This window comes from Dama dama, chromosome 2, assembly GCF_033118175.1.
Source record: "Dama dama isolate Ldn47 chromosome 2, ASM3311817v1, whole genome shotgun sequence".
NCBI lineage: Eukaryota > Metazoa > Chordata > Mammalia > Artiodactyla > Cervidae > Dama > Dama dama.
In genome coordinates, this window is record NC_083682.1 from 46,587,929 (window position 1) to 46,599,312 (window position 11,384).

Consider the following 11,384-nt stretch of genomic DNA (forward strand, 5'->3'; position numbering starts at 1 on the left):
TTTGCGTCTCTGCTCCATCTGCCCCACATCCACTTCATCACCAAACTCATCGCTCTTTACTGAAGTATATTTAAATTACAATGTCGTGTTAGTTTCATGCATATGGAAAAGCCATTCAAACATATTCTTTTTCAGATGTTTTTCCATTATAGATTATTACAAGCTATTGAATATGGTTTCCTATACTGTACGCTACATCTTTACTGTTTATCTATTTTATCCATAGTAATGTGTACATTTTAAAACCAAAGTCTTCATTTACCCCTTCCTCCCACTTTTCCCTTTGGTAACCAGTTTGTTTTCCATACCTATGCAACTATTCCTGCTTTGTAAATAAGTTCATTTGTATCATATTTTAGATTCCACATACAAATGACATCACACGTTTGTCTCTCTCTGACTTACTGCATTTCGTATGATAATCTGTGGGCCCATCCATGTTGCTGCAAATGGCAATATTTCATTCTTCTTATGGCTGAGTAATATTCCTTTGTATATATGTACCACATCTTTATCCACCCCTCTGTCAGTGAACACTTTTGTTGCTTCCAAATTCTAACTATTATAAAAAGTGCTGTTATGAACATTGAAGAGCATGTAATTTTTCAAATTAGAGTTTTTATTATTTCTGGATACATGCCCAGGAGTAGTGTTGTTGGATCATGTGGTAGCTCTGTTTTTAGGTTTTTAATGATCCTCTGTACTAAATTAACTTCTCTAATAACACTAAGTGGAATTCCCTTTTTCCATTTCCACTGCCATCACCATGTGGTTCAAGGCAAGCTCCTCTCCTACCTCTCAACTTCCTCTTATTTTTATAACTTTATAATTTTTATATCTGTATCCATTCAGGCCTTCCTCTGCTGTGTCTTCTGCAAGAGTTAGAATTACCTTTTCAAAAGGCAATTATTCACATCTACGCCTGAAAGCACTGAAAGTTTCCCATTGTTCTTAGGAGGGGGTGGGGAGGGAGGAAATTTTCCTGTATCTTTCTAGGTTACTTTGACTGGTGTAGAATTAATTTGACATGAGATAGATTAACAGAAGAAAATCAAGCAAAAGTTTATTAACATGTACATAGGAGAGATCCAGGAGAACTAAGTAACTTGTCGAGTGGCAGAAAACCTCACCTTAATACCATCTTCAGCTAAAGTATTTCAAAGAGGAGGAAGTGAATGCACAGGGAGATGGAAAACAAATGTTTGGTAAATGAGTGTTTGCTGGGCTAGGCAGAGACACTGAGGCACAGAGTGGGAATTCTGATCCTAAGCCCTGCCTAGAATCTCCCCACCACACAAGGCCAGTGTTCCTTGCAGATATGCTTGGTTACAGCTCTGTTAGTGAACAGGCCCTCTGTCTAAATTCTTTTAGGCAGTTAGGGCAGAGTCAAAGTTTCTTCCTGAGTCTTTTGGACTCTTGTTGTTTTCAGTCTGAAATAATCCACATGCCAAAGAGATGGTATGAAGTGGCAAATTTTGCTCCCCTACAAGAGACTGAGGCAAAAGTTAAAATGGACTTCAAGGACGTATACTATCCATTCCTTTTACCTATCTGTGGACCTACACCTGGCATAAGAGCCGCTCATTTGCTACATTTTATCTACTCTCCCTTCCCTCCCCCTTCCCTCCAATAGCCCTCTGCACCCATCCTAATTCTCTCTGACAGGCCCACTGTCTCTCTTATACACACTTGCCATGGTGGCAGTTTTTTGTATGGGCAATTACAGGATTATTCATCTCCCCATGTCAACTGTAAGCTTCACTAAGGCAGGACCTACTTTTTTCCCAGCTTTACTGAGATATACTTGATGTATAATATTATGTAAGGTTAAGGCCTAAAACATGCTGATTTGATACACTTATACTTTGCAAAATGGTTAGTACCATAATGTTAGCCAACACCTCCATCATATCACATAACTAATATTTTTTGTGGTGAGAACACTTAAAATTAACTCTCTTAGCAACTTTCGAGTATACAATACAGTATTAATAACTATAATCACTATGCTGTGCATCAGGTTCCTAGAAGGGAACATATTCCTTTTCACTGTTGTATATTTAGCGCCTACCCCACAGTAGGTGCTCAGATTATATTGCTAGAAAACAGATAAATGAATAAATGAGTAAATCATTAAAAGGAAATTGTCCTAAAATATGCTGCACCATTTCCTATTATTTTTAAACTAGAATATGCTCATGTAGGAGTTCCATGATGGCTCAAGGTGGTAAAAGATGGTAAAAGAATCCACCTGCAATGCAGGAAGTGCTGGAGACTTGCATTTGATCCCTGGGTTGGGAATATCCCCTGGAGAAGGAAATGGCAACCCACTCCTGCCTTGGAAACCCCATGGACAGGGTAGCCTGGCGGGCTGCAGTCTACGGGTCACAGAGTCAGACACAGTGAGCAACTGAGTGCTCATGCTCATATAACTGGTCTTTCTTTTTAATGCTTTCCTTATAAAATACATAGAATTCACTGACAAGTTTTTACCATTATTTGAACCTTTATTTCATGTTAACACTTAGGTATTATCTGTTTTGTCAAAAAGGAAAATAATTTAAAAAAAGAACATTGAAAATATAAAAGCCAGTCAAATCCAGTACTCAAAGATTATTAGTAGTATTTTGATATATGTTTTTCTATTTTCTATCTGTTTTTCTGAAGGCGAAGGAGGAGGGTGAAAAAGCTGGCTTGAAACTCAACATTCAGAAAACAAAGATCATGGCATCCAGTCCCATCACTTCATGGCAAATAGATGGAGGAAAAATGGAAACAGTGACAGGCTTTATTTTCTTGGGCTCCAAAATCACTGTGAACGGTGTCTGCAGGCATGAAATTAAAAGGTTCTTTCTCCTTGGAAGAAAACCTGTAACAAACCTAGACAGAATATTAAAAAGCAGAGATATCACTGCTGACAAAGGTCCACCTAGTCAAAGTTATGGTTTTTCCAGTAGTCAGGTATGGATGTGAGAGTTGGACTATAAAGAAAGCTGAGTGCCAAAGAACTGATGCTTTTGAACTGTGGTGTTGGAGAAGACTCTTGAGAGTCCCTTGGACTGCAAGGAGATCCAACCAGTCCATCCTAAAGGAGATCAGGCCTGAATATTCATTAGAAGGACTGATGCTGAAACTGAAACTCCAATATTTTGGCCACCTCATGTGAAGAACTGACTCATTGGAAAAGACCCTTGTGCTGGGAAAGATTGAAAGCAGGAGGAGAAAGGGATGACAGAGGATGAGATGGGTGGAGGGCATCACCAATTCAACGGACATGAGTTTGAGCAAGCTCCAGGAGATAGTGAAGGACAGAGAAGCCTGGCATGTTGCAGTTCATGGGGTCACAAAGAGTCAGGCATGACTGAGCAACTGAACAATAACAAAGCAAAACTTGAGCTATACTAGTAAATTTCTTGTGACTTGTTTGTTTTTTCCACTTATCAGGAAAATCTTTCCATATCAATCAATAATTTCTCTTTCATGTTTATAATGACTTTGCATTGTTTTACTTGGCTAGATCATAACTGGTTTTTAGGTTTTATAATATTTTTCTTTTGCAACAATAAATTCTCTGCTAACAATCTTTGAAGTCAAATTTTCATGTTTTAATTTTGCTGAGTCAACGTTTGTTAAGAGGAGTATAGGCTCTGAATGGTGAGCTGGGGTTCCACAAAAGATCACAGGAGAAATTGAAACTAAGAAGATTATTGCTCATAAATCCTGGAGGAAGTTCAGGCACACCTAAAGGGTCCCACAGGGAAACCAAGACAGAGTGCACACAGAGACAGGGGCAGGACTGGGGCACCTGTTTTTACTGGGGTCCGCAATGAAGTGCCTAGGGGTTCTCAAGCTAAGGCAACATTCACCAAGCTAAAAAGAAGGGGATTTTGGTGAGCTCCACAGGAGGTCTTACCTAGGGGGTACACCCGGCCCTGGGAGGTGGGTAAGCTGTGGATCACAAGGGCTGTTGGGAAGGTCAGATCAGGGCCCGTGGCTCTGTGGACTGTGTGATCTAGGGTACCAGCTTGCCCAAGGGGGCTAGAGTCATGTGAAGGCCCCCAGGGGTCACTCAGCCAACTAAATGGATGCTGAGGCAGCAATACCATGACGTAGCTCCACTGACTTCCTGACAGATTATGACATATTTAATGTTTGGGGAAATGAAGTCTTACCTTGACTGGGTCAAAGTGTCAGTCGAGTGCACACGCCTCAGTTCCATCTCGTCACAGCAAAGACTTGGAGTGACGGACACTAAAGCCCTTGGCCTGTCACAGCTCTCAGGTCCTGGACAGACCGTGTTATACCTCTCAGGTCTTGAATGGACCATGTTATAGCTCTTAGACAAATCAGTGTTACAGCTCCATGTTACAGCTCTATTTTATTTAACAGGTAAATCCATTCTCAAGGCGTGAGGGCATGCCAACCCAAAGACACTAAGAGCAGAGAGTGGGGGAGCGCGCCAGTGTGCGCAGGAGAGAGAGAGAGAGAGAGACCCCCAGCCCTTTGGCTCTTCTTTTTATATGTCCCCCCACCCGCCCCCCTCCCTGGGCCTGCCCTATGTAAATTGGGTTAGCCCAGAGTGTTATTTGTTCTACCCGAGGTCCTCACTCAGGTCCTCAGATCTTCTTTTGTTCTATTTTCACGGGCTTTTCTCTTCCTTATCTTTTAGCCACCGCCATTCTGGACTCCTTTTCCCTATTCTAACTACCTAACAAAAGGATTACACATTTTAAAGGTTTTTCCATCCGCTGCCAAAGTGCCCACTAGGAAGCTTGTTCCAACTCACTTCTGTGCCCAAGAAGTAAGCGCAGCTGAGAAGGTCTGCTTCTTTGCCCCTGGGGCAACCTTTGCTATCATCTGCTTTTTAGAGTTTTGTCCATTTGACAGATAAATAAATACGGTTTTCAGAGTTAATTTGTGTTTCTTTGGTTACCTGTGGCAAACAACTCTTTGTTGGCCATTTGGGAATTCTTCTTTTGTGAACTAAATTGGTTCTGTTCTTGACGACACAAGGCTGTGGCTCAGAATGTGGAGTCCTTCCTGCTGAGGTCTCTGAGGTGGAGGGCGGGTTTCTGCCCCCTCGTTCTTGGTGGCTGAGCCACGGCTTTAGACGGGCTACTGTGTCTGCTTCTCATCTCCTAACCTGGCGTCAGTGAGCCCTTCTGACCCCTGTCTTCACACCTCTCTAGCAGTTGCACTGTACTTACCATCTTCACATTTTCTAATCTTCCCTGGGCTCAAATGAGTCAATAAATAAACAGCTTGGGAAAAAAATAGAAAAGCTAACCAGTTAGAACTTTGCCAAATGAATGCAAAATTAACTCAGAAATTTGCTCCAGGGAGATCACTTAGCTCCTCAGAGAACTTTGTGTTCCACTTCCGGGTGTTGACTGTGCTGCAGAGAATAGACTATTGTTGTTGTTGTTTAGTCGGTGAAATCATAAGACTCTTGTGATCCCATGGACTGTAGTCCACCAGCTCCTCTGTCCATGGAATTCTCCAGGCAAGAATACTAGAGTGAGTTGGCATCTCCTTCTCCAGGGGATCTTCCTGACCCAGAGGTGGAACCCACACCTTCTACATTGGCTGGTGGGTATTTCACCACCTGACCTACCAGGGAAGCCCACAGAGAACGGGTATTTCCAAGTAAATTCATCTGAATGACTAAGAATCCGCTGCACTGGCATTTTATTTATTTTTGTCTTTTCAATGGGAACTATCTGAGCTCTTGAGCCCCACAAGACTCTGGGAAGTTTTGAGTCAATAATTACTGGGGAAAAGGCCCAGTTAGAGCCAAGAAGTCCTGGGAATCCCCTGACAGCTTGTCCATAAGAGCCATCTGGCCAAAACAGGGGAAATCAAAATAACTCCTCTCTGCCTTCACCAAGGGCCCAGATTAGCAAAGAAGAAAAAAAATTTTCTTCTAAAGAGGATTTACCACTAAATTTAGTCCCTGACTTTCAGACACCTTCAGTGCATTAAGTAGGCTAAGACAGATTGTTCCAAGAGCTTCCGAAAAAGAAAGTCAGATAAACTGTAACAAATTTGAAAAGAAGCCAAAATAATTAATAGAAACTGTTTTATTGCTGTCTTGTTTCTCTTCCTAATTAATATTTATGCACACACGTTCCAGAGAAGTTGCTGTTTGCTTAAGAATACACTATTGCAATACTGTTGGTTACAGCTGTTTTTGCAATAGGAATTCACTGAACAGCCTGAAATTGACAGATTAATACTGGGGTAATTAAATTTCCTAAAGAGGAGGAACTATATCTCTCTTTCTAGAAAATAAACAAAATGATTATAGAAACAATGATAGAGGTAGAGAACTACCACAGACACTAAGATGGCAAAAGGAGTTTAGGGAATCAAAAGTGTGTTGTTCTTTTCTCTTCAAAGAGCTGTCACAGGTGAAGAATGACCAGACTCTTGAGCTCTTGTTCCTAGGGGAAAGGACAGATGTCTACGGAAAGCCGCAGCCTTTTGCAAAAGGAGGCAGGGCTTCTGTTGGTAGTAAATGCTAGCTGTCTTTACAGTGAGTTTATTATGACAGCTCTGCGTGGATAAATCACAGCCAGTGCAGCCTCTAATGGGGAAGTTTCATTCATACCAATGTGACACGTGAGCTCGTCCCTGGAGCAGGTCAGTTTGAATGCAGTGACAAAAAAATCCAGGAGAGTAACAGAGCCCCCTGGAGTGCAATACCCCTAAGTAAACCACAGTCAATTTGCTCCCGAACTCAACACCACCTTCAGCCAAAAGCATAAGGAAACCAGTTGTGATTTATACAGTGTGAGTCTTTCACACACACCCTTCCGAAAGCGAATAACCTTACTAGCTTTCCCTGGCAGGCTAGATTTGGCTGCAGTCCTGAACCAAATTCCAGCATTATTTTTGTTATTTAGCATTTGTAGAAAACTTACTACTTTCCAAGGGCTTTGCAATCATTGATTAGTTATTAGCCAGCTGGTGATGGGTGAATGTGCAGTTCCTAAATGATACTCTGTCCCAAATGCAGCATCTATCTTTCCCAGCACCTCCTTTCCCCCGCCCTCCCCTCTCCATGTCTCTGTCTCTCTCCCAGGGTGGGATTGATTAGTCCCACCCTAATCAGTCCAGATCACACTCCCGTGAGCAAGCTCTCCACTCCAGCAAAGCTAGGGCTCCCAGAGATCTAACCACCTCCCTTCAGCTGCTCCTTGACGCTGCACAGTCACACCCCTTTTCATCAACAGCCTGTCACTCATACGGAATCACAGAATCATTTCTGTCATCAGAGGTTTCAGCTGGGCCTCTCCTGCCCTCCCAGACTCAGATAGTTGGGAACAAATAGTGCTCTAAGCGCCCGTTTATTAATAAAACATTTGCCTCCCCTAATGCAAGCAGTAAGTAATTTGAAGTGACATTGCTGTTACATTCACAGTTATTTTTCAGGGCAGCTGAGAAATGCATGTATTTATCTCTGTTTGGGGAGGCCCACATCGACACCCTGGGTTTTTCGTTAAAGGCGCACCGTCTCCCCTTGCTGGTTAGCCTGCCTCGCTCAGCTGCCTGTCGGGTTGTGTGACGTCCACGGGTACCTGTCGCTAGGGAGACCAGAGGCACGCCAAAGAGGGACACTGGGCATTCTGGAAGCCTGCCACAGGCACGGTGACATCTTTCACAGGATGTTTAAACAGAATTCTTTAATCACATAAAGATGCCAAATCCTAGTCAAGGTGTGATTTTGTTACGTACCCTGATGATCTTTGATCTAATTTCACACTTTGTCTAAAAATTGGGTTAGCACCGATTGTGGTTGTTCGTAGCAGTATCCAGGGAGTGTACTGGCCGTGAGCCCATCCCCAAGTCTCAGCAGTCAGATGGGTCTCTGCAATGTGCCAGGTAGCCCACCTTGGTTCAGTCCTCATTGCCTCCAGATGGGGAGGAGATAAACCCCCTGCCCAGAGAAGCTTAATACCAGAAGCACTACTTTTCACCAAATTGTCAGACTTTCATGTTTCCCCCTCTCCTGCTAAATAACACCGTGTGTTTAATTCAGGGAAACATTCCTGCAGTATTCCCACTGACTCCAATTAATGTACATCCATAAGGGGCTTATTTTCTGGCATTCTGACTAATTGCTTATACCCAGTCTCCACTTGAACCAGGCAAAGAGGGGAAAAAAAAAAAAAAAAAACCTTATTATGAAAGCTTCATCAATGCTTTCTGTTTGAATTTCTAGCTTTCTTGAAATTTCTGAATATTCCTTTCCCAGAAGGATTCCAGACCAAAGAGACCACCCTTAAAGCAGAGATGGGTTGCATCCATAATATCCCCAATAATGCATGCTTTAGCAGTGCTGCCAACTAATTAGCCAGGGTTGCCCGGCAAGCTCACGTCTTGTTCCTTCACCTGCACGCCGAGTAAGCAGCTCAGCTCCACTAGGAAAACTGATTAACCTTTATCCTCCAATTTAAAAGTTCAGAATGTTACAAACAATTACCCCTTGAATCAATCATTATTAGTCCATTTGCATACAGGGAAACACCACCTCCAAATTCTGGTATTCTAGTACCTTTTTGCTTGTATGTACTCAGTCCAACTCGTTGTGACCCCATGGACTGTAGCCTACCAGGCTCGTCTGTCCATAGGATTTTCCAGGCAAGAATACAGGAGTGCGTTGCCATTTCCTTCTCCAGGGGATCTTCCCTACCCAGGGATCGAACCTGGGTCTCCCGCATTGGAGGCAGACGCTTTAACCTCTGAGCCACCAGGGAAGCCCTAGTATCTTTATACATTTGCTCAAAAATATTTATTGAGTATTCACCATCTGTCAGGAATAGGTCAGATGCTAGCAATGTCACAGAATTTATGAAGCAAGGCTAGTCTGGAACAATAAGTTTATGGAAATAGGATCAAAAGGAGGGGTGCTATGCAGAGTAATGTCCCCCATATGTTTATGTTCCAATCCCAAGAACTTGTTACTATGTGTTACATGGTAAAGAGACTCTGCAGATGTGGTTAAGTTAAGAAGCTTGAGGTGCAGAGATTCTCTTAGGCCCAATCCTCCCTAAAATCTGAGAATCTTTCCTAGCTATGGAGAGAAAGAGGTGTTATAATGAAAACAGCATCAGAGAGGTTCAGAGTTGCTAGCCTGAAGATAGAAAGAGAGGGCCACAAGTCAAGGAATGCAGGTGGTCTCTAGAATCTGGAAAAGGCAAGGAAACCAATTTGCCCAAAGAGCCTTCAGAAGCTAAAGTTCTGTGGATACCTTGATTTTAGCCCAGTGAGAACCATGTTGGATATCTGACCTACAGTACTGTATGATGGTAAATTTTGTTTTTAAGCCATTCAGTTCAGTCTCTGAGTCATGTCCAACTCTTTGTGACCCTATGAACTGCAGCACACCAAGCCTCCCTGTCCATCACCAACTCCCAGAGTTTACTCAAACTCATGTTCAGAGAAATGGTGATGCCATCCAACCATCTCATTCTCTGTCATCCCCTTCTCCTCCTGCCCTCATTCTTTCCCAGCATCAGGATCTTTTCAAATGAGATAGCTCTTCTCATCAGGTGGCCAAAGTATTGGAGTTTCAGCTTCAACATCAGTCCATCCAATGAACACTCAGGACTGACCACTTTTAGGATGGACTGGTTGGATCTCCTTGCAGTCCAAGGGACTCTCAAGAGTCTTCTCCAGCACCACAGTTCAAAACCATCAATTCTTTGGTGCTCAGCTTTTATATAGTTCAACTCTCACATCCATACATGACTACTGGAAAAATTGCAGCCTTGACTAGACAGACCTTTGTTAGCAAAGTAATGTCTTTGTTTTTTAATATGCTGTCTAGATAGATCAAGACTTTCCTTCCAAGGAGTAAGCGTCTTTTCATTTCATGGCTGCAATCACCATCTGCAGTGATTTTGGAGCCCAGAAAAATAAAGTCTGACACTGTTTCCACTCTTTCGCCATCTATTTCCCATGAAGTGTTGGGATCGGATGCCATGATCTTAGTTTTCTGAATGTTGAGCTTTAAGCCAACTTTTTCACTGTCCTCTTTCACTTTCATCAAGGGGCTCTTTAGTTCTTCTTCACTTTCTGCCATAAGGATGGTGTCATCTGCATATTTGAGGTTATTGATGTTTCTCCTGGCTATCTTGATTCCAGCTTGTGCTTCCTCCAGCTCGCATTTCTCAGGACGTACTCTGCATATAAGTTAAATAAGCAGGGTGACAATATACAGCCTTGACGTACTCCTTTTCCGATTTGGAACCAGTCTGTTGTTCCATGTCTGGTTCTAACTGTTGCTTCCTGACCTCCATACAGATTTCTCAAGAGGCAGGTCAGGTAGTCTGGTATTCCCATCTCTTGAAGAATTTTCCACAGTTTGTTGCAATCCACATAGCCAAAGGCTTTGGCATAGTCAATAAAGCAGAAATAGATGTTATTCTGGAACTCTCTTGCTTTTTCTATGATCCAGTGGATGTTGGAAATTTGGCCTCTGGTTCCTCTGCTTTTTCTAAGACCAGCTTGAACATTTGGAAGGTCACCATTCACGTATTGCTGAAGCCTGGCTTGTAGAATTTGGAGCATTACTTTACTGGTGTGTTAGATGAGTGCCATTGTGTGGTAGTTTGAGCATTATTTAGCATTGCCTTTCTTTGGGATTGAAAGAAAACTGACCTTTTCCAGTCCTGTGGCCACTGCTGAGTTTTCCAAATTTGCTGACATACACAGTGCAGCACTTTAACAGCATCATCTTTGAGGATCTGAGATAGCTCAACTGGAATTCCAACACCTCCACTAGCTTTGTTCATAGTGATGCTTCCTAAGACCCACTTGACTTCACATGCCAGGATGTCTGGCTCCAGGTGAGTGAACGCACCATCGTGGTTATCTGGGTCATGAAGATCTATTTTGTACAGTTCTTCTGTGTATTCTTGCCACCTCTTCTTAATATCTTCTGTTTCTTTTAGGTCCATACCATTTCCGTTCATTATTGAGCCCATCTTTTGCATGAAATGTTCCCTTTGTATCTCTAATTTTCTTGAAGAGATCTCTAGTCTTTCCCATTGTGTTGTTTTCCTCTATTTCTTTGCATTGATCACTGAGGAAGGCTTTCTTATCTTTCATTGCTATTCTTTGGAACTCTGCATTCAAGCGGGTATATCTTTCCTTTTCTCCTTTGCTTTTCACTTCTCTTCTTCTCACAGCTATTTGTAAGAACTCCTCAGACAGCCATTTTGCTTTTTTTTCATTTCTTTTCCATGGGGATGGTCTTGATCCCTGTCTCCTGTACAATGTCACGAACCTCTGTCCATAGTTCATCAGGCTCTCTGTCTATCAGATCTAGTCCCTTGAATCTATTTATCACTTCCACTGTATAATTGTAAGGGATTTGA

At 42.5% G+C, this 11,384-nt stretch overlaps 1 non-coding gene across 1 annotated transcript; it reads right to left on the bottom strand.

Moving 5' to 3' along the window:
- Positions 1–8,687: 8,687 nt before the first annotated feature.
- Positions 8,688–8,759, bottom strand: TRNAW-CCA (transfer RNA tryptophan (anticodon CCA)). Its single transcript has one exon. It is a non-coding gene; the product is annotated as a tRNA-Trp (tRNA).
- Between the last annotated feature and the right edge of the window lie 2,625 nt (positions 8,760–11,384).